This window comes from Ambystoma mexicanum, chromosome 6p, assembly GCF_040938575.1.
Source record: "Ambystoma mexicanum isolate Mex_15411 chromosome 6p, UKY_AmexF1_1, whole genome shotgun sequence".
Lineage (NCBI taxonomy): Eukaryota > Metazoa > Chordata > Amphibia > Caudata > Ambystomatidae > Ambystoma > Ambystoma mexicanum.
The window spans coordinates 820,920,999-820,944,731 of NC_090935.1; the positions used below are offsets into that span (position 1 = coordinate 820,920,999).

General features: G+C 46.0%; 1 long non-coding RNA gene across 1 annotated transcript in view; it reads left to right on the forward strand.

The window, feature by feature from the left end:
• The first annotated feature begins 8,087 nt into the window (after positions 1 to 8,087).
• The window catches only part of LOC138510046 (uncharacterized), a 396,450-nt gene continuing 380,804 nt past the window's right edge, over positions 8,088 to 23,733 (forward strand). Inside the window, exon 1 of the long non-coding RNA XR_011280305.1 lies at positions 8,088 to 8,222. This is a non-coding gene — a long non-coding RNA (uncharacterized lncRNA). The remainder of the gene's footprint in view (positions 8,223 to 23,733) is intronic.

Below are 23,733 nucleotides of genomic sequence, written 5' to 3' on the forward strand. Positions count from 1 at the left end.
CCCCACCAAAAGCTCTGACCCCCATATTGCCTATATTTTGGGAACCGGAAATTGCGACACGTGCAGGATCAGACTCGGGAGGATAGCTCAGTGGCAACGTGCTCGCCCTGGAAGCAACACGACACAGAGCAACATAGGTTCATATCCCCAGGTCTGCGCTTAGAAACCTCTGGGTATTAAGCGCGTTATAAATAACCTATCATATCATATCAGTGAGAATGCCTGTAACGCAAAGAATCCTTCAAACAAGGTATCCATTGACAAAACCCTATATGCATGCATGACGAAATAATGTTCTTTTGGAAAAGATTCTGGAAGAAATATGAAAATGAACAAGAAAGAAGACTGATGACGTCATGCGGAGCAGAACTGATGCACCCTGAAAAGATATGTAAGATGAAAGAACATAAACATTCTATAAAATCTAAAGAGGAGGTGTTGAAGATGAGCAAAATTTTGGGCACGAGATGAAGATGCTCATGCGAAGAAACCCTGAAGAAAATGCAAAGTCAGCTTACATTTGTACAGATGCATTAACGCAAGTAGACAAAGTGATCTTAAGGCTGGCTACGTAGTAAATAGTTTGCGGCGATGTGCCAATGTAGGAATAGGAATGTATAGAACCTGGATGTTCCACAATGCACTTTAGCAAGGCTTGAAACCCCATACTTGGAAAGGGTTTTTAGTGTGGCGAGGTTGGAAAAACACTAATGGCGAAGGAGAAAATCAAGAAAGGCTTAGCTGGCCAAGCATCGAGAGTTGAGGCCACGGTGAGCCTGGTTGCCTATCAAGTAGTTACAATGTACATGAGAAAGAAACAAACTTCTGTTTGAGGTGAAATGGAAAAACACTGAAGGTGCCAAGAGTTCATCATTTAATAGTATTATATGCAGCAAAGATCTGGAAAACATGGTTTCCAGTCACATGGTCTGATGAAAATAGACATTGGGTCGCGCTACACTGAAACCAGAAGATGAGACCATGCCATACTCCCTTTAATTCTCAGGCACATAGAGCGTCTTCAAAGCCATGTTCAAAGCCTTAATTGAATGGCAAACGGCAAGAGTGATGATAGATGTTGGGCTAACTGGGTGGGGAGGCATGATCACGCCGACCCTCCATGCACCTGGAGTGGTAGCCTGCGTGCTGCTAGCATGCAGAATATTCCAGAAAGGTACAAGCGTGCCAACCAATTATAGGGGGCCATGTATCAAGAGAGCCCTATAGTTTATGTAACCAATGAATCGTTGTGTATTTTATGACGATGAAGATGACTTGCACTAGAGGAGGGCTTAGTTGTCCACCTGATATTAGAGGTCCAATCACAACCCCCGTTAGCATGGAGCTTATACTTAGATGTTCCCTGAGAGCCTATAACATCCCCAAGTAGGGTTTTGTAGTTTGCCACGTAGTGTGACATAATTGATGACAAGTTTTTACTATAAAAGTTATGTTTTTTTCTGAAATGCATTGAGAGCTCGAGCGTACTTCGGATGATGTCCGTTGTAACCTCCCTGTTTTAGATCATTGCAAATAAAACAGAACCAAGTTTTTCCAACTTCCTGAGTCGATTTGGATTATTGATGTTTGAGTAAATTATGCATCCCCATCCATCTCTAAGTATTGCTACCGTCTTAAAGGGCCCTACATCTATGGGTTCAATTGTTTGGGTCTTTATGAAATATTGCCTCTTCTCTTTGGCAATAGGGGTTACAATTTGCTTGCTTCCTAATCTCCCTCTTTTTGCTTTTGCAATGGTTGTTTTGTTACCTTCCTTTGAGATTTCCCTTTTAAGATTTTGGCAATTATTTCGACCTTTGAATTTACAATTATGACATTCTTGTTCGTTCCCAAGGTTCTTATTCTACCCCTTTAGCTGCTTTTTATTAAATTGGTATGTCTTAGTCTGCCACTTTAGTCTCTTTAAATTAATTCGCTATTCAATATTTCCAATAGTGGCCAGCGGGCGATTACAGAGTGTTTCGGGAGTCACACAATACTAGTGAACTTACCGGGTGCTGCATATGCATCCACTTGCTCTGTTGCGACTTCTACTTCTGCTTCCCGCTGCATGGTAAACTGCTTCATTCTGCTTCCCACAGCCTGCGAGGGTCGGGATAGGAGCATTCCTGGCTCCACTGGCACTCCGGTGCTTGCCTGCCACCTGAGTACAAGTTACTTTGGGGAAGGTTTTTTAGATTAATGCTCCCACCGCGCAACCTCTGCATACAGGGTAATTAAGGGTAGAGATCATCACGAAACTTGGATCCGCTTTACAAATAGCAGTGGCTCCAGCGTCGCTGCTTCCCTTCAACTTCTGCTGCTACTGCAATGTGGAGTTTCGAAAATTACTCCACCTTCTGCATCTCCTAATGGCCTGCATCTGAGGGGCCCCTTTATACTCACCAGACCCTCTCAGGCGTGGGTCATTAGAATCACTAGACTGCGCCTTACAGTCTATTGCCTTCAAATCCCTCTTCTTTGTCCCAGTACTTTTGGCACTGTGGGGCTTGAAGTCCCCAATCTTCAAATTACCTTTTTCTTACTGAACATTGTTTTTACATAAACCTACTTCTTTTTCATTATTGAGTATGTTTTCAGGAGGAAATTTAAAAGGAGTCAATGATTGTTTTGGAATCAAAACAGATTTAGCGTTATCAGAAATACAGGCTATTGCCTTCAAATCCCTCTTCTTCGTCCCAGTACTTTTGGCACTGAAGTGCTTGAAGTCCACAATATTCAAATTACCTTTTTCTTGCTGAACATTGTTTTTTCATAAACCTACTTCGCTTTCATTATTGACTACGTTTTCAAGAGGAAATTTAAAATGAGTCAATGATTGTTTTGGAATCAAAACAGATTTAGCGTTATCAGAAATACAGTCTATTGCCTTCAAATGCCTCTTCTTCGTCCCAGTACTTTTGGCACTGTGTGGCTTGAAGTCCCCAATATTCAAACTACCTTTTTCTTGCTGAACATTGTTTTTACATAAACCTATTTCACTTTCATTATTGACTACGTTTTCAAGAGGAAATTTAAAAGGAGTCAATGATTGTTTTGGAATCAAAACAGATTTAGCATTATCAGAAATACAGGCTATTGCCTTCAAATCCCTCTTCTTCGTCCCAGTACTTTTGGCACTGTGGGGCTTAAAGTCCCCAATATTCAAATTACCTTTTTCTTGCTGAACATTGTTTTTTCATAAACCTACTTCGCTTTCATTATTGACTACGTTTTCAAGAGGAAATTTAAAATGAGTCAATGATTGTTTTGGAATCAAAACAGATTTAGCTTTATCAGAAATACAGTATATTGCCTTCAAATGCCTCTTCTTCGTCCCAGTACTTTTGGCACTGTGGGGCTTGAAGTCCCCAATATTCAAATTACCTTTTTCGTGCTGAACATTGTTTTTATTTAAACCTACTTCTTTTTCATTATTGACTATGTTTTCAGGAGGAAATTTAAAAGGAGTCAATGACTGTTTTGGAATCAAAACAGATTTAGCGTTATCAGAAATACAGTCTATTGCCTTCAAATCCCTCTTCTTCGTGCCAGTACTTTTGGCAGTTTGGGGCTTGAAGTCCCCAATATTCAAATTACCTTTTTCTTGCTGAACATTGTTTTTACATAAACCTACTTCTTTTCATTATTGACTACGTTTTCAAGAGGAAATTTAAAAGGAGTCAATGATTGTTTTGGAATCAAAACAGATTTAGCGTTATCAGAAATACAGTCTATTGCCTTCAAATCCCTCTTGTTCGTGCCAGTACTTTTGGCACTGTGGGGCTTGAAGTCCCCAATATTCAAAGTACCTTTTTCTTGCTGAACATTGTTTTTATATAAACCTACTTCTTTTTCATTATTGACTATGTTTTCAGGAGGAAATATAAAAGGAGTCAATGTTTGTTTTGAAATCAAAACAGATTTAGCGTTATCAGAACTTAAAATGGTAATGTTCTGATGTCCACATTTAACGCTATCTTGTTGGCTACAATAGTTCATACCGTTATAGATGTGGGAAACTTCATGATTGTATGGGGATTAGGACAGTTTTTGCAACCCCCCAGGATGAATAGCTTTTGAAATAGAAATCTCACCCTGACGAGCCATTACATTTTCTGGCATCACTGACATCTCTTCCTCTGAGGAAGACAAATACTGCGTCTCACCCAATGGAGTCTTCCTATTCCCTTGGGGAACTTCTCCTTCCAGGCTAATATCGCCCCCAGTGTTCGGATCAGGTAGAGGCTGCCTTCCCCTGGCCACCTGCGAGGATACTCTAGGCAGGGTCTTTGTGAGGACTCTGCAGGATTCATCACATCATGCATCAACACAACAGGAAAAATAGCTTGCATTTTCCCTCTCTCCCCACCATCCGATCCCCAAGTGTGTCTGGAGACCATGCAAATGGTTGCCGTGAGTGGCATACATTCCGTAAAATCCGAGCTGGACCAAGGCATAGGCAGCCTGTGCTGGGGCCCAGAGCCCCGCTGTCAGTGGGGCCCCAACAGCGCCATTGCCTGCCTCAACTATAATAATATTTTTGTAAAGCGGTCCTGTGCTGTTTCCAAGTACAAGGCCTGCTTTTCTGTTTATCCGAGTGAGGCAGCGTGAGGATTTAAAGGGTGCAGCTATTTACACGTGGTAGCTCAAAGAGACCATTGTTTTGCAAAAGAAGTTCTTGGCTCATTCAAGAGACCATTGTTTTGGAAAAGACGTTCTTAACTTTTCCGTGTTAAGAACTGTAGAGGGTCATTTTTATTTTGATAACGGACACAAAATACCAGTTAGCTACATCCATCTGTGCCCTCTCCTAGGGCAATTACATATATGATATAAAACAGTTTAAAACTATCTGCCTTATTTTCACAAGTTCATATTTAACACACAAAAAAATCATTTATTTTTGTTGGATATAACATTTTCTTCACATTATATATGAAGCATGTCTTGTCAAACATTGAAATACAAACAGGTAACCTTTTCACACATTACCTTTTGAGTCTTTACCGTAGGCAACTTTTTTGTGGTCTGCTGAATTGCATTCTGGTATTGGTAGTATTCCATTCAAGGTGGGGGGAAAATTGCCACAATTGTACACGTTCCCCTAGCTTATTTCTCTAAGGAGTTATTTATTTGTGTGAGTACTTTGCTGTGGTTTGTGTACTTTTCAACTCATCTTCATAAAACAGAGTATTGTTGAAAGCTAAAAGTGGGCCTGAGAGGGGAAAAGGATAAGAGGGCCAGTGAGTCATGAATATTTGCCCAGGATGTGGCAAAAGAGATTACAGTCCATGAGAGTGGAGGGGTTATTTTCCCTGGCTCTGGTCCTGTGCTGATTTTCAGGCCACAAGTCGAGGATACATGTGGGTGGATAGTGTCTGTCCATTTTTTCAGAGGGTGGATGCAACCTCCATCGGGTGATTTGAGGTCAGCATTCAGAACAAACGTTGCTCGCTCAAGTGTTCGGCTACGAGGATTTCACCCCAGGTTGTCATGCTCCCAGGGCCGATGTTTACCCACAAGACTACATAAAAGTGTCATCAAAACACACGCCTCTTATTTGGATATTGTTTTCCAGAGAATATTGTATTCAATATTTCTTATTTCATCATAAATTGTTGGGTTTAAAAGGTGGGCTCCTTTTATACTTTGCCAGCTTAGTTATTATAACATCTCCCCTCTCTGGTGTTTTCTCCAGAGTTGATTCATTTTTTTTGAAAGGCACTTGTCTTGTGAACTTTTTTCTAAGGGGAATGGACAATTGAACTAAATTTGCAAATTTGACTTTAAGATATGTTCCCTTATTGTGAGTCACAGGGCCTCATTACACGGATGGCGGTAAGGGTTTACCGGTACCGGTATTTTACCAGTACCGGTAAATCGTTACCGCCTTACCTACGAGGTCCCTTTGCGGGTTGGGGAATTTAACGCCTGCTTTTTGCAGGCCTTAAAAACCAACCCGCAAAGGGACCCAGGGAGCTAATTACGGTACCGCAAATTGCGGTACCGTAATTAGCGCCTTCCCCATTCCCATTATGCCCTATGGGGCAAAAATGGGAATGGGGAAGGGCAATGGTGGAAGGGGGAATTACCGCCCCACCAACCTTGGAATGGGGTGGTAATTCCCCTTTCCGCCAAGGCGGTGCCGGTATTTTACCGGCATGAACCATGGCGCTAATAGCACCATGGTTCTCCACCATCCGTGTAATGAGGCCCACAGTGTTTGATTTTGGCTACAGGGGTAGAAATTCCCACACTAAGTGAAGTGAGGGAGCTGTACCCAACCACAGGCCGAAACACATTTACCAGTACATTTTGCAGCAGGAATAGGAAATAGGAAAAAATCCATATAATTTACCAGAAAATCTAAACATGTAACATCTCAGCAACAGTTGCCTAGCCGGCTGGGTTATCTTTGATGTATTGTACAATAGGATCCCCTGCTACCTCCATGCCCGCAAAACAGATTTGGCCGGCCCACCCCTGTCAATCAAGATTCAGAGGTTACATTGACGATGCCCCCTTCCCATTGTGAAGAGTTCAGCACGTGCTAATTTTGGAAGATCCATGCAAACACGTCAGCAAGCTTGAGCCCAGCAGGAGAGGAGACGGAAACCCTGCCACAACCAGTGATTTAGATGAGTACAGCAACACCGGGAGAAACTACACCCTCTGCCACCATGACCCCAGGACGTATGCATCTATTATTGAGCCCCCCCTTTTTTTTTATAGGATTTGAGCCCTGTTAATTTCATTAACATTTGAAGACCTGCAAAATTGCTTCACTGCCTCAAGACCCTGCTCTATTCCATTATAAGGCAATCCTGCAGTAGACGCATCCTGTTCTGGCTGCCCCAGGGCCATTTCCTGCCCTGACATGACTTCATTGGAACCCGCTTGGAGTTTATTTCTTTTGTCAGCCAAAATAATAGTTAGCTGTAGCTTCTGAAATAATAACATATTGCTAATTTGGACCGTATGGCCAAATATGTACACGATATAAACGAAAACTATTGTGAAACTGCTGCGAAAGCACTAGTTAACTTCGCTTGCAAAGCACAATCATCACGTTTGCAATGCCTTCCACAGTTGGAGGGTGTTTTCAAAGAAAAGTTTCAAAAAGAACTTTTGAAAACAATATTTCTACAAATGACAACTCGGAAAAGATGTGCTGAGGTGCATGAATTGCAGATTACTCTCAAATCTCGGCTTTTCCACATAACCAAGGTGTGTGATCCCCGGCAAATCCTATACATCTCACTATGCTTGATCCGCCAACATTAGAAGGCTTTACAAGGTATCCAACCTGAGCTGTCTGGTAGGTCAACAAAAAGCCTCACTCCTGATGTTGCCATATAGGTTAATATTAACTGTGCGATTCTCATACTGTACTTCACAGTTTAGCTTTCTACTGGCTTACTTATAGCAACGTGTTTTAATGACTTCCCATGCTAAATTTGCATATTAAAGGCTCATTTTATGATCTATTTTTCTGTAATATCACTGATGCCACTATGTATGGAAGTAAGGGGACCCAACACATCTTTTGCCCCCAGGCCTAGTAACGTAACATGTAACCATGTAGGGCCACGTGCGACAAATGTTTCTACTAGCACAGCGAGGGCAGTTACTTGTATCACGTTATGACGCGATACGTGTTGTGCTCCTCAGTCCTCACACGCGCTGCAATTTTACTGTAGGACTAGGAGCACCTATTCATTTGATTTGCTCTAAAGAAATGTATCAATTGCTTATAAGCAGGTGTTGGTGGAGGGAGAGTTTCGTCTATTCCAGACGTGTGGAGTGACGGGTGGTATCCCAAGTGGTAAATGTGAGGAAAACAGTAGATGCCCCTTGATAGGAGAGTCTAGTCCCAGAGGAGCGCCTACAATGGGCGCAAACTGTCACATGCATCCGTTTATAGGAGCCGACCGGGCCTCCCCTCCCCTCCCCTCTGAGGGGCGGCGGAGGAAGGGTGGCAGGAGAGGCGGGCTCGTTTCTCTGTGACACTGAGGGGCGGGGAGTGGTGACGGACTCCGGCGCCGCCTCCCTTCCCCGGACGGGAAACAGTTGCTGAGCTGTGTGTGTCTAAGCCCGGGAAGCCCTCGGACTGCACCCTGGAACCCTGCGCACCCCGTGCTTCCTGGTGTTGATCGCCTTTGTGGGTCAAGCCCCCCCCCCCTGCACCCCTCTGCCTGACAGACAACTTCCTCCAACAAGTAAGCACGTCGTCTGATCTGGAGACTGGCTGCTATCACTAGTGTGCCCCGTCTCACCCCTAGCCCTGCTGTGACCCTAATCACGCACCTTTCACCGCCAACCCACCCCGGCCGCCTGACCCCCCCCCCCCCATCACCCCCCGCAGCCCTACCCATCGGTACGATATTATATTGGCATACCACTACTGTGAGGGATTGAACATCGTACGTTACTTGTGATAACTCTACTGCCACACACTGATCTACCGCCGTCCAACTTATCTGTTCCTGCCAGGGACCCTGACTACTTCTCTACACCCATCTACCACTTCTGTGTGGCCCCGGGCCATCCATCCACCTTGACCCTTCACTGAGCATTCACCACTCTGACCACTAAACATGCGTTCCATCGGGACCTGTCCTACTCCGTCTGTGAACCATTACCGTGACCCCACACTGACCCCCCCCCCCTTCTCCATACCTCTGACCATCTCAAAAATAGTTACCTACCACTGCGTTGATCCCGGCTCACCACCCTTCGATGACCCATAGCTGTTGCGGTGCCCATTGCCATCCTGCACTGACTACAACGTGGTCTCTCCACTTGCTGCTTTCTGCCATGAGCCGGTCCTTAGAGTTGGTCTCACTGACACATCTGGTATTCCCCCCTAACACATCTGGCAATCCTCTCTATTGCTCGTGACTTCACATGTTCCCTCACCTGAAGCTTTTGACCCAATTGCCTGTTCTTAATGTGTTAGAAACTTTATACAGAAAACGGCAAGCTGCGGGTAGGTACACTATCCAACCCCGCTTCATACCCATTGGCCAGAATAGATTATCACCACCAGCCCCCGCACTATTTTATTTATTTAGAAATGGAATGCCATACGTATTCCCCTCCACACGTGCCTCAGAGTTCAGGAGAGGCAAAGAAAGAGACGGCTTACACACCCATTGCTGTAGTAGCCTGTGTCTGACTACGGCCCATGGGTCACACCGCTATGAGGGAAGTAGATGTCTTGCTCTGCTCCGGTATGCATTTTTGCTTCTGGCTGCCTACACTGTGTGAGACTGCACAGCTGTGATGTTGCTGGGGTCTAAACACCATTCACTTTTCATGTATGTGCAGGAACTTCACTGCTTGCATACAGTGATAGTGACCATCGTCAGGTCCACTGTGAAGTGAGTCTTGAGTGACAAAACTACATACTGAAATGGCATATCTCTGCAGGTAGAGTGGTCATTGCTGAGATCTTTCGGTGACCTGCATGCCACGGAACCAGTTTGAATCCCTTGAATCCATTGGGATTCGAAGCAGCACAATTTATTTTCTGAAGGGATCAATCATGCTCGGGTTTGCAAACCGATTTACATTAAGATGCTTGATTTATTGTCATGTTGGTTTATCATGTGAGTTGGTGCTTTGCATTTGGAAGCCAGACAAATTCTTAATAGCACCGATTTACATTAAGAGGCTTGATATTGTCCTGTTGATTTATCATGTGAGTTTATGCTTTGCAATTGGAAGGCAGTCGAATGTTTTTTTTTTTTTTAATGGCACCGATTTACATTAAGATGCTTGATTTATTGTCCTGTTGATTTTTCATGTGAGTTGGTGCGTTGTAATTGTAAGTCAGTCAAATTCTTTATTTTGGAAATAGCACACCAAAGTACATGAAATTAATAAGAGAATAGAAAACAAACTAAACCCATAAAATATGAGTTCAGACATTAGAAAATGTTCCCCCAATAACCTTTTTGTGTTAACAGCAGTTAAAAGATAATTGCCTATTGCAATACACACAGCAACGTTCGGTAACATTACAAATACCAATGCAGGTCTACACTCCACTCTGCAACACCGCTGTCCCTCTGTAGCAGGTTCATTTCTCGATTTCTTATTGAACTATAGAGAGGACATACAATCAACGATTATTGTCACCTAATTCACAGGGGCACGTTTTCTCATCGGAGCCCTTGTGCACCCAACCACTTGTGGACACCTTTAGCAGCAATCTGCCAAGACGCAGTCTAGACAACCCTACCCTATGCTTATAATTTGTCACCCAGAGCAAGAGTTGAGCTAAAGCATTCAGGAGAAGTAAAGGTCGATATGACCTCCTCATGACTTTGCTTTTCTCTGCGGTTGCTCTTTCATTGGGACACACCGTCTCCACAATTTAATAGAACGCTTCTTGTGCCAATGTTGCCAGCCTATCTTTGCCAATTGACAAAAGTGTTGCTTGTTTGGTGGACTAGACCTTAAGCCACATTTCTTTTTTTTGTTTAAAATTTTTAAAATATGTTTATTTTTAAACTAGGCAGGGTGGCAGCAACACAAGTTTACATTGAAGCATATTATACATCAGGTTAAGATCATGTCCCATCCCAGTCTCCCCCCCCCCCTATGGTTATCGAGCGTGGTTGGTCGTGGGATGCCCAGGTTCATTGTCCCTGTTCCTAGGGAACGCCCCCATCGCCCAAGACCCTCCGGGCCAATTGAGGTTTATAGGTCAGGGCCAGGAATTTCTCGGTCATAGTCAAGAATTGGGCCCCAAATGTTTAGAAAACGGTGGAGGTGGCCTGCCTTGGCCTCCGTGACTTTTTCTGCAACCAATACATCCCATATTTTCACCTGCCACAAGGGCAGGAGGGGACCATCCACAGATTTCCATGAGCGGGCGACCACTATTCTCCCTGCCAGCAAGCATTGAGTCAGTAACTTAGCTTTGGCTCCGGACCTTGGGTAGATCCCTTGGACAGGGGGAGCCCAGGAGAATGGGTTCGGGTTCTAGAGGAAGCGTTGTCTGGGTGATCTCCTCAATATTAGCTAAGCATTGCTTCCAAAAGCTTTGGACCTTTGGGCAGGTCCACCACATGTGAAAGAAGGTTCCTACCTGACCACATTGCCTCCAGCAGGCCGGGTCAAAAGTGTAATTCACATGGTGGAGCCTCAGGGGTGGATAGTACCAGCGTAGCAATATTTTGTAGGCACATTCTCTGTTGGTGATGCAGGCGGATGATGAGTGGGCGCGGGTCCAAATGTCTACCCATGCTTGGTCCTCCATTGGGTGACCGAGGTCTGCCTCCCATTGTGCCATGGAGTTGGTTTTTAGAGTAAGGAGATCCTTCTGGAGGCGCTTATACAGGGTAGAGATCTTACCTCGGGTTGGGATCTCTTTTAGGGTCAACTCTAGGGCCATAGGGGGGCGAGTTCCTGCTTGGCGGGTTTGAGGGTGGGAGCACCAGTGGTGCAGCTGTATAAAGGTGAATCTATCCTTCTCCTGAAGTCGGAATGTTTCCTTGCATTGTTCGAAGGTGCGAGGGAGTTCCTTCAAAGAGCTGCCCCAAGGTCTCCAGGCCCCCTGCGATCCAGGTTTTCAAGTTTTGGGGGTTAGCCCCTGGTGCGAATGCTGGGTTCAAGAACAACTTAGATGAAGGGTTAAGTCCTCTTGGGACCCCCTTCAGTTTCAGGGCTCTGTCCCAAGTGTTTACAGTGTGTTTGGTGGATGACAGTAGTCCCTGCCATTGCCGCTGCATCAGGGGCGAAATGGGTGGGAGGAAGCGTAGAGGAAGGAGAAGGCGCCCCTGTTCCAGCTCCACCCACCTGGGGTGATCAGAGAGTATCTGCCACGCCTGGACACACACCAATTGTGCTGCCATCTGGTATAAATCTGGGGAGCAAGTTCATCTTGCAGGCGGTAATCCGGCCCATTAATGATATCTCTTGGGACGCCCAGCGCTTCATGTCGATTTCCAGTTCTTTGAAGAGTGGGGGGAAATTCACGCGGTACATGTTCCTTGGATCGGCCGGAACCTGAACCCCCAGGTAAGGGATGGCTCTCGTCTTCCATTGAATAGGGCACATTGGGATCAAGGCTTTTTGTTCCCTTGGGGCGATACCCATGCTAGGGCCGCTGACTTGTCGAAATTGATGGAGAAGCCAGTAACCTTTCCATAGTTGTATATTTCCGCTAAAGCATGCGTCGGTGAGGCGCAGGGTTCTGAAATGGTGAGAAGGATGTCGTCTGCATATGACGCGAGTTTATGCTGTGATGGGCCAACGCGGGGGCCCTTGATCAGGTTATTCAGCCTAATTCTTTGGGCAAAGGGTTCCATGATTATTGCAAATAGCAGTGGGGACAGCGGGCTGGCTTGTCTGGTTCCACAAGTTAGGGGTATTGGAGTAGCGAGAGTGCATTGATCCTAATGAGGGTCTTGGGCGATTTGTAGTTAGCCAGGATCATGGTCCGGAACTCTGGGCCAAATCCAAAGGCCTCCAGAGTGAGACTGATAAAGGTCCAGTCCACCTTGTCAAACGCTTTGGTCGCATCGAGGGCCATGAGCACTAGTCCCTGGGCATCCTGGGAAGCCAGCTCTACGAATATTGTCACCTGTCGATCTATTCTTGATAAACCCTGCTTGATCAGGATGGATTATCCCAGGCAGAATGTGGGATAGGCGTGTCGCCAGGATCTTGGAATATATGTTGGTGTCAATATTCAACAGGGCGATTGGTCTATAGGAAGCAGGGTTCCTCGGCTCCCCTCCGGGTTTGGGTATAAGAAGGGTAATTGATTCTTGCATGGAGGGGGTTATTGTCCCAGTGTCCCTAAAGTATGTTGGGTGTCCTGACCCACGTTTGGACTATTATGCTCCAACATTTGGTGCTGTGGGCTTAGGAAATCCAAGAGGGCGGAAAAGCCCACATTTGCGCCAGAATCCTGGAGAACCGTGCACTTTTGCGCACAGAAAAATGGTCCCCTGACCTGCCACCCACCAGTGCAAAGAAAGATGGTTCTGTTCAAAACCCGTTTTTATTAATGTCAAAAATTGCTAAGATCATGGGCCCGGAACCACCAAACAAAAATCCAACTATGGTTGAGTGTTTTACTTTACTCTACTACAGATCCACATCAATGCCATGTCAAGCAAGGATCATATACTATCAAGTAAAATACTTTCCTTTTGAAATGTATTAATGCAAGACAGCTTTCAAAAATAGGTGCCGTACCGGCCTTGGACACTGACCGGCGCTGGCGCTCTATACATCCTGACAGGAGAGCTGTCTTGCAGAACTGTGCAGTAAACAGAAGGGGGTCTTATGTAATTAAAAGTTCAAAAGACATGCCTTTCCTGAGAACTCTTAACACCCCAGAGACCCACACCAGGAGGCAGGATATCCCATGGCCCTGTTAATTGAGAGGGAGGGGTTTCTCCTCCAGCCTGCAGGACCCAACACAATAGTCTTTCAATTGAATGGGATATTCAATGATTTGGCTGTGGACTGTAAACAGAGCTCTGCCTGGAAGAAGAGACATGTGATCCCTGACTCACCCAGTTCCTAGGGGCGGGCCAAACACTTTTTGTGAATTGAATTGAAGGCAAATATATGTTTTATAAAAACACTGATAACTAATTGTAACCAGATGACAGGAATGTACAATTTGGAGATCCTTAAAATGGAATATGTATGTAACGCTCACCTGATTCCCGTAGAGGCGCCGGTCTTGACTGGGCGTATACCGTATCTTCAAAGGTGATGTGTAACACACGGCTGGCTCTTTGGGCTGGACCTCTGTGCACTGTATGTCTAACTCGAAGGGTAAGATGTCTGCAGATAGAAAATATGGGATTAAGGAACTGGGTTATTGAATGTCTCTCTCTTCTTCCCTTTCTCTTCTCCTGTCGAACCCCAAAGGTTAACGCTCTCACCTTAGGTAAGTGAACGCCGTGCTCTCCATCTGCCTCGGGGCAGGGTGCTGTAACCAGTTTCTTCACTGGATAAGGGGAGCAGGCCTCTTGACTTCAGAGGACTGCTGTCCGTCGTTTACTGCACGAACGGTAAGTTTTGAGTAATTCTAATGTCTTTAAAGTCTTTAGTAATGATGTTTCTTGTTTTGCAGGGTTCCGGCGATGGCGGATGACGGGCTGAAGTGAGTTGAAGATGGAGCCCGTGTGATGAATAGAAGCGCCTGGAAGCACGTAAGTAAGCGCTTGTTGCCTGCTTCACGATGCGCTCTAACTGTCTTTTTATTTTGCAGGTACAAGTTTGGAGCGGCTGCAGGGTGCCGGAATACCCACTGGGTTAGATGTGGAAAGGAGTAATGGCACGTGAGTATTAAAGTTCCCCAATGTCTTTAAACGCACCTTGTTTTGTCTTTCAGATGCGGGATGCAGCGCCGAAGGCCTCCGGAGCGTGCGAAGAGTTGGTAAACTTTTGTCTTTCAGATGCCGGAATGCAGTGTGAAGACCTCCGGAGCGCACGAAGAGTAGGTAAGCCTTTGTCTTTCAGATGCCAGAATGCAGCGCGAGGCGTTGGTGACAGCCGATGGACCAGGTAAGTGAAGAGCTGTCACTGAAGACCGTAATGCTAACCTGTTCTTTCTTGTCTTTATAGGTGTTGCTGAAGACTGGATTCAGGATGGTAAGCCTTTTTCCTTAGGCCCAGGATCAGATGCAGAAGACTCGATGAGCGTTCTGCTGCAGAGGATGCAGAATAACGCAAAGCAAGATTCATCCATCGGGTGTGGTTTAAATAGCCTCCTGTAGTGCTTAGGTGTCTCCTTCCACAGCCACGCCTAGGTAAGAAAAGAGTTCCTGCTTTCCAGAAGAGTTCCAGTGTTCTGAATCTAGGGAGTGGCTCCTGCCCCACCCAACAGGAAAAGTAGTCCCAAACAGAAGAGGATCAGAGGCTCAACTGGCAGGCAAGTAAGCAGCATGGTCTGCTGCAGGTAAGTCCACCCAAGCATTATGAGCCCGGCGCTTCCAGCGCTGGGACTGGGCATATTTATGAGCCTGGTGCCACTGGCGCCAGGACTGGGTCCAAAAGGTCCCAATTGGGACTGGTTGGCACTCGGAACCTGGGTTATGGATCTGCTTCCAAGGGAGTTGGGAAAACCCTGACCTTTTGGAAGCAGAGATCATGACAATGTACCTACAATTTGAGTCTAAACTCAATTCCGTACGATGTTCTGGGACCGAACCCCGCAATTTATTCACGTGGCAGACACGGGGTTCACGCTAGAAAAATGAACATTTACTGGAATATGTGTAGAAAGAAGGGGTACATCTGTGTCATTTTTGGTAAAAATCCAATATTGGTAAACCAACCAAAAAACGCAAAATGTTGTCATTTCTTAATCCAAGCACTTAGAAACATCAGAGTTGGAACAGAAACTACCTTATGTGATATATGATGTGTATATGTAATGTCAACCACTTGTGTATCTGGGAAATGTGTTTAGTTATGAAAATGATTTTCTAAGGTAAAAGCAAAGGGGAGTGTTCTTTCTGTATGCCATAAAGATGACTCACTACTCCCTTCTCAAATCAGGTCAAAGAGAAATCCTTGACCTATCAAATCGTGAGTGGGTTGGGCAAAGAAAGTTGGCATCCACACCCATTTTCGAAAGACATAAAAAGAGCCACTGGAAGCCAGACAGGGACATTCACTTTCCACTTTCTTGCGGGACGCTTTGCCGGGAGACTCCAGACTTCAAATCCATCAATCTCCAGAGACCAGAACTTTGAATCCAGACTCCAGAACTTGTAGCAGAGAGGCCTGAATCCACAAGCTGAATTCTTTTTCAGCAGGCCTCAAAATCATTTGCAAATTATTCAAACAGCCGGGCTGAGCTGTCGGATTCTGGCCTAGAACCCTGTGCCAGAAACACCCAGAAAGCAGAGCTGTATCCAGAACCGCAGACCGGACCCAGACCAGATTGCTGTGAGCAGAACCAGAGATCCTGACCAGACCAGACGAGAACCAGAGAACCAGTACCAGAAACCGCCCAGAAGTCCAGTCCAACCTGTTGACCAGATCCGTGACAAGGCCCATTCCTTCCAAAATTAGGAGTGAGTACCCAGCTAGAACTGTGCAGAACCCATCTCTTAGCTTAAATAATCTGATTCAAAACATTTGAACCTGTCCAAAACTGCATCATAGAATCATGTGTCCCTTCTCCGATTTTAAACCTGTAAAAGTGTAATTTTGCCATTTGAATCATTATTTCATTTCTGAAAATCTACCTTCACAAAATCGTCTGTATCTCTTGAATCGTTTGTGCTAGAAGCGATATTTAACTTTCATTTTAAAGCTAAGATTCTAGGCTTTCCAACAAACCCAGAGACTTTCTATTCATTATACTTTTTCCGTAATCGCGCTCGACGCACGCGACTAAATTGCTGCGATTTGACATTTAGCTTCATTTCAGCCACGTATAAAAATATTTGTCTTTTGCTTCCATTACGGAATTCCGTTTTCAACCTGATAACCATCCCTGAATCATTGATAGGGCTGGCCTGAACTGATTTAAAGTGGCTATCACCCACACTGAATCTCTTATAGGGAATTAAAAATCATTTTTAGCATATCTTTCCCTTCTTTGCAAACCACCTTTAAAGTACTTTTGCCTGTGTTTAAAATCATCCCTGTTTCTCTAAGCTTGCTGGGGGGGAATTGGAACTTTGTATTGCATTTTTGTTGGTATTCTTGAAGACTGTGTGCTCTCCTTCCATTTCCTTATATTACATAAAGGGGGGAGTGAATTGTCAAAAGGAAAAGTGGTCACAGTAACTCTTGTTGAAATCATATCAAATTATTTCTGTGTTGCATTCTGTCCCACCTTGCATTTCCTTGAACCATATAAAGCATTCTCTGATATCTTAGTCCTCTGTTCTTATTCATAAGTAACCAAGAACTGTGCTACTGTAGGATTACCTATTGCTGATTAGTGCTCATATTCACACGTGTGCTATCAATTATCAATTTATTTATAAAAGTGTGATCTATATCTATTGTTTAATTTTTCAAATCAACCTTAATTTGCAAAACAAACCTACTTCTTGGCTCAGTGGGGTCAGGGGGATTCTAAGAGAGGGGCGTTATACAAGGGTTCATCATCCAGATTATAACTTGTCATAAAAATATATAAATAAGGGCTTCCCTTGAGCCATCCCAGACAAGGCACTGACTTAGTGGGAATGCTTGATTGGAGTCATTAACAAGTAGTTAAACAACTGTGCTAGTGGAGCGAGGAGCTAGGGCTTAAAGACCTTATAGAATCTGTTGGTGTATCCGTTGGGGCCCGGGGCTCCAAATTTAAGGGATTTTATGGCTTCTTCTACTTCCTCACCTGAGTTCGGGGCATCCAGGGTGTCCCGGGCTGAGTCTCGGAGTTGTGGAAGAGCTGCCATCTGTAGATATTCTATTTGCTCCTGCAGATTCAGTGCTGGCGAAGTCATCACCTTTATCAGGTGGTCTGCTGCCAGCCGTTGTTTTCCGTGTTCGGCGTAGTGTATTTTGCCTTGTGGGTCCCGTAGTCCAGCTATAGTGTTGCATCGTTTGGCCTTGGCAAGTTTAGCCACCAGTAGTTTGTTCGCTTTATTGCTGTTTACGCAGTAGAACTGTTTGTCTTTCGTTAATAGGTGCGCCATATTTTCAGTATAGTGGGCCTCGATCTTTTTCTGCGCAGTACGAATAGCTTGTTGCATCTTTGGGGACCAACCTTTCTCTTTATGCACCTTCTCTGTCTTCTGGAGTTCATCCCCGAGGATCAGGCAAGTTTGTCGCCTGTTTTTGTGGAAGGCTACTCCCTGGGCTATCAGCTCCCCACGTTTTACCACTTTCATAGTGTCCCAGGTGTTAGCTAGGGAGGTATCCTCGCTAGGGTTTTCTTTAAAGAAGTTATTGATGGATTTCGCTATTTAGTCTCTTAGCGGCATCTCGTTAAGTATTGGGTGGTACAGCGTCCATCTGCATTGAGCGGCAGGTGAGGGCTCATGTACTCGTATCTCCAGGGTCACCGGGGCATGGTCGGATAGTATCCTTGCGCCTTTGGTTACATCATTGGCTTAAGCAAGCATTTGCGGGGATGTCAGGAGTAGGTCTATTCTGGAGAAAGTTCTGTGGACGTAGGAATAGAAGGCTCTCTCTGAGGGGTGGAGAAGCCGCCATGAGTCCACCACTTCGAGGGAGCTAAATAGATGCGGTAGTGCCAGTGCCAGGGTAAAGTCGCCAGAGGAAGGTGGGTGTGATTTGACTTTTGCGGGATCAGGGACCCCGTTGAAGTCGCCTCCAATTACTATCTGGCCTTCTAGAAAAGAAGAAAGAGTGGAGCTCAACTCCTCATAGAAGGTGGTTTGACCCGTGTTTGGGGCGTACTCCGCAACAAAGGAATATAGCTGTCCCCACAATAGGCATTTCACTGCCGTAAATCGGCCGTCCGGGCAAAGTTTTGTGTCCGGAATCTGGGGATTTTATCCCTTCCTGAAGAGAATTGCTGTGCCCCCTTTTTTTAGTGCCTCCAGAGGTGAGGAATTGTTTCGGAAAATGCTGCGAGCTTAGCCGTCCAAAGTCTTCTGGTAAAAGGTGCGTTCCCTGAAGCATGGCAACTGCTGCATTTTCATCCTGGAGTTTTTGCAAAATTGATTTGCGTTTAGCCGGGGAGTTTAATCCTTTGACATTCAGGGAAACAAATCTAAGAGTACGATGTTCCTGGATGGAGGACGAGGCCTCCGCTGGCTGTGGATGGGGGTCATGGGGGGGTGAGTTGGGTGTGGGTCAGTCAACATTTTGAAGAGTCTGTAACCGCTTGCCGCCCTGCACCTGAGGTTTTCGATGGGCCTCCAACGGGAGGGCCAAAATGTAAGTAAGGGGGGGCAGAATTGTAGACCTGGCACCGCCCCTGGCCAACAGGGCCAAACGAGTATTTTCAGCCAACGTGGCTAAGACGAAAAGCAAACTTTATAGATTATTGGTGGCGACGTGTGCTCTTTATCAGTTGCATTTTCCGAGGGTGAGGGGTTCTCAGGCGATGTTGCATGCATAATTTTCTCTGCATCTTCAAGGTGACTAATTTTCCTTAGAGCGCCCTTGAAGGTGAACTGTAGGGCCATCGGGGAAAAGCCATCTATATCAAATCTGTTGGTCTTGGAGGAAAAGAGCGAGTGTCCGGAGGGATCTCCTCTTTTGGAGAGTGAGGAGAGATAAATCTTGGTAGATCTGAAGGGGAGAGCCCTGGAAGGTTGATTTGTCCTTAGTGCGGGTAATCGATGAAATAGCTTCTTTTGTGGTGAAGAAGTGGACCGTGGTAATGACGTCTGGGGGGGGAGTCTGTTTCTACCCCACGACGCGGGCGTAACATGTGGGCGCGATCCAGGAAGAGCTGAGATTTGTCTAAATGTGGGAGCAATGACTGAAAGGGGTCACCCACGTATTCCGCCAGGTTTTTGTCTGGGACCGAGGTTGGAATACCTCGAATTTGGAGGTTGTTGCATCGCGCTCTGTTCTCAAGGTCTTCCTGCTTGAATTCCAGAATTTCACATTTATCCTGCAGGGTCCTGATCGAGCGTTGAATTTTGTCCAAGGCGGCTGCGTGGTCTTGAGCACGATCTTCGACCTCCCCCCAATCTCTGTTCAGTCTCCGTCACCCTTTGGTCAGTACGTTCCATTTTTGTGGTAAGTTCGGTCATGCAAGACCTTAATTCAGATTTAATGTCGGCCATGAATGCTAGGATATCGCCTTTGGTTGCAAGGGTCTCTTTGTCTTCCGGGGCTTTCTGCGGAGTGGAGATTGGGGGGTCGGGGTTCTTACTGGATTTTGCTTGTTTAGCCATGGTGTATATGGCGATCAGGTTGTTGTCCCAGTATTAATTAAGGGTGGCTGTTCTCAGGGCAATGATGATTCGCTGATGCAGGTGGTAAGGCTGCTGGAGAAAAGTTGTTCGGTATCTCAGATTGTGGGTGGCGGTAGGGGGCCTCTATTAGGTAGGCAGAGAAGGCGGGGGGAGTTGTCGTGTGGGCAGGGGCACCCCAGGAGATGATTCAGAGAGAGGGGGAGAAAAAGTTGCTGTGCAGGCTATGCAAAAAGGAGAATTAATGGCTCCCTCCGGAACCGTCTGTGTGTGTTGACCTTACTTCACTCGATCAGGGGTTCCGGTGGGAGTGAGGACTCACTTGGTGGTTGTAGGGTCGGGCACTCCGTTGCGTTGGGTTAATAGTGTCCTTGAGGCAGAACTCAAGCGGGTTCCATTCGTATCACTTGATCCGCACGTGGGATGCTATAAGGGGCAGATGTGGGGAGAGTTCTCATGGTCACAGTCCCTCTTCAAGAATGGCAAGTGGGCTGGGGCGCCCCAGGAGATGATCGAGGAGGGCTGGGGGGGGACAGAGCCACCACCCCCAGGCGAAGCAGAGGAGGGTCTGGGTCCTGAGCTTGTGCGAGTTGCTTTTACTTAGCCCAGTGGGGGGGTCTCGGCGGCAGTGAGAGTCTGTCAGCCTCCACGGCACGCGCTGTGGATCTTCCGTGCCATGCCGAGACCTCTGGGTCCTCCTGAGTGGAGCAGGCCCCACCACCAGTGGGTGCAAGTGGAAGTTGGCGTAGGGGGGAGGTTTCCCCTCTATCACCCCCAAGGCATTCTCCACCAGGACCCCTTCGCTGGGGCAGAGAAAGGCCTCGCGTGGGTCTCCCCCGTGTCTCGGGCTGGGAGTGCGTGTGCAGGGAGGGTTACCTCGCTTGCAGCGTCTTGCGGTGGCCAGGAAGTCCCAGAGATGGGAGCGAGGCATATGGTGCAGCCCTCGGGAGGGGAGCATCCACCGCAGACTGGTGAGGCCGGGGGTCCACTGGGTCTGGGTCCGTCCCCCGGGCTCCCACTATGTGAGTCCTCTTACCTCAGCGTGCCACCGAGAGCTCTTACAGAGCTGCTGGCCCGAAATCGCTAGCCTCTGATTCGGATCACAGATGGAGGCAGGGGCGGGAGGATGCTGCAGAGAGACTCTGCAACAACTCTCTTCAGGCATTCAGTAGCGCAGGTTCACCAGGGCACCAATGATGTTAGTAGCGCCTGGGGGGGAGCACCTCGCTGATGCAGTATTCCAGTGGGGCTTGCCGGAGCCGCGGGCTCCTCTCTCTCCCTCTCATAGGATCCCTCGAGCTTCGCGGTGCTGCCCGCCATTTTGGATTATGCAGCGGAGGGGCCACAGAGTAAATCGGGCTTGAACTCCACCTCTCCCGGGCCTCAAGTTTCTAGTAGTGCGCCGGCAGGAGCCTAATGTCTTCGGCCACTGTCACCAATGGTCTATTTATAAAATAGCTCGCCAGAATCACCCTAAAATGCGAGCCACAGCGGGCATGCCACGGAAGCCATCAGGATAGCAGCCGCATCGTCGGCACTCCAGGCCACACCCCCGTAAACCACATTTTCTAAAGGTTTTATCAAAAAATTATCAGCCAAACGTGCCTCATTCTGTTCCATATAGGGTTTGTAAAATTAAGTTGGTTGCGAAACATGCAACATTTTCCTGAATAAATTATTCTGTTAGCCATATGTTCTGCATATTGGTAAAGGCTTTCCTCCAATAGGATTATGTCCCCTAACATTGACTCTGGAGGTAAATGTACACTGATTCCTTTAATCACATTCAGCCCTACAGATGAGGGGTGTATCAACCCCTTTTACTCCCTAAATATAGGCAAATACTCGCCCCCCCAAAAAAATAGGGAGTAGAAATATTCTCAACACAAAATTTGAAGAAGTTATACATATGACCGTCTACCCCTGTTTTCACTCACACTGCTCCATGTATATGTTTGGACTAGCATTGCACATAGTAGGATTTGCTATTATTAACGCCTGATCGGAAGAAGTAAACATGTATCCTTTTAATGTGTATGAATAACCAGGTGCAAAGAAATAATTATTACAGAAACATTTCCGTTTCCCAGTTATAACATATTTCTACTCGCTTATAAAATGCTCCCATTGGGAATTGGACTCTGTTTTTACTCCCTAAAAAATAATTTTACTCCCAACTTAAAAAATAGGGAGTAAAATACTCCCACTTCAAAATCTTATTGGGAGCACTGATCGTATTAACCCTCACCTACACTAATTCATAAAGGAAGAATAACACCCCACCAACTTCTGTAATGCTAAAGAAGTGTGAGCCATCATTAGCACAGCATTGTCTGCATACAAAATGAAGGCAGTCGGCTTGTACCGACGTGAGAAATATCTGGGATGATTTTCTCTGATGCTAAGGTGAGGCCATTCAGGTAAAGATTAAAAAGGAGATGGACCAAAATACACACCAGTTGAATGCCCCCCCCCTTTCAATACCGTGGTCCATAAATTAGCCAATCACGCCCTATCTTACGATCACAGGAGTACCCGTGTGTAACTCACTCTGCAGGTAAGGAGTGAGTTAGAAATTCCCAGCCCCCTCGATGTGGACAAGTCAAACTGGTCTGATGCAGAAAACTGGGTCATACATGCCAGGTGGACCAGCTCTTCTCGCCCCAATTCTTTATGAACAAATACACCTTCAGACACTGAAATTCAATGTCCAAAACCTCCTGGAATTCAAATTGGACATCTGTTAAACCCCCTCCAGTTCTAAAAAAAACGGTTGGCCTTACATGTGATATTTCTTTGAACTGTTTCGCTGAACTGTACAAAGGACTTAAAGGCTGATATGCTATGGGATAGCCTCTGCCACCCTTGTTAAAAGTGGACACAAAGACAGAAAGTTGAAAAAGGGTAACCAATCTCCCATGATTAGGGCTTTATGAGGGCTGGGGCTTGCCAGCAGGCTCACAAATCTCATTCTGGGGCTCACTAATCTCCCTTGGCAGCCCTGGCCTCTACAGGACAATGCTTTTTTTCAAAAGCCTGATGCTCTTGCTCATGTGCGAGAGCTTCAGGCTTCTGAAAAAAATGCATTTAATCCATAATGGTGGCGCCACACCTACAAGGCATCCCTTCAAGCAAGAAATGCCTGTGGGCCGGTGCCACCATTATGGAAAAAAGGTGAGGTCACTGGAAGCGGAGGCCTTTTTCTTCTAAAGCCTGAAGCTCGCACTCATTTTCAGGAGCTTCAGGCTTACTCCCCGTAGTGAGGTGCTACTTGTGGGGAAGGAAACGTGTGTACAGTGTTACGTTTATCATTATTATTAGGATATTTATTGAGTACCGACCTAGCTTTGGGAAGCAACAGAGAAGTGGGGGAAGAACACTGTGAGGGTAGCAGCGTGCCACAAATCTAACTTCCACATGAAATGCAAACTTAAACTGTACATTGCTTGGAACCCATTATGTGTGAAATGTCTTACACATACATACACTCACTCACTCGCTCACTCACGAGGAGTCAAAAGTAGCTCTTTGGAGATATTGGTGTCCAGCTACCCATGCTCTCCTAGGTAACAATCGGGAGCTAAATGACTCCCAGCACTTTCTAAGCCTGTTGTAACCTGGCTCTAGAACTGGAGATAAAACAGGGCAAGCAATCGCCCTGCTTTTTGAAATTGTGGAACCAGGAAACCAGAGCTGAAGTCCCAGTTTCTCCACTTGACACATTATGTGAACCAGGGCCAATCACTTTACCTCACTGTAGCGCATTTTCTTTAACTACTAAAATTTGAATCCCAGCAGTGGTTTAATAGCATACAGCTTTACTCATTATATCCATTTATTCGTTTTTCTATGGTAACCACTATAAGGTTTTGTTGTTTTTTATTGTGCTATA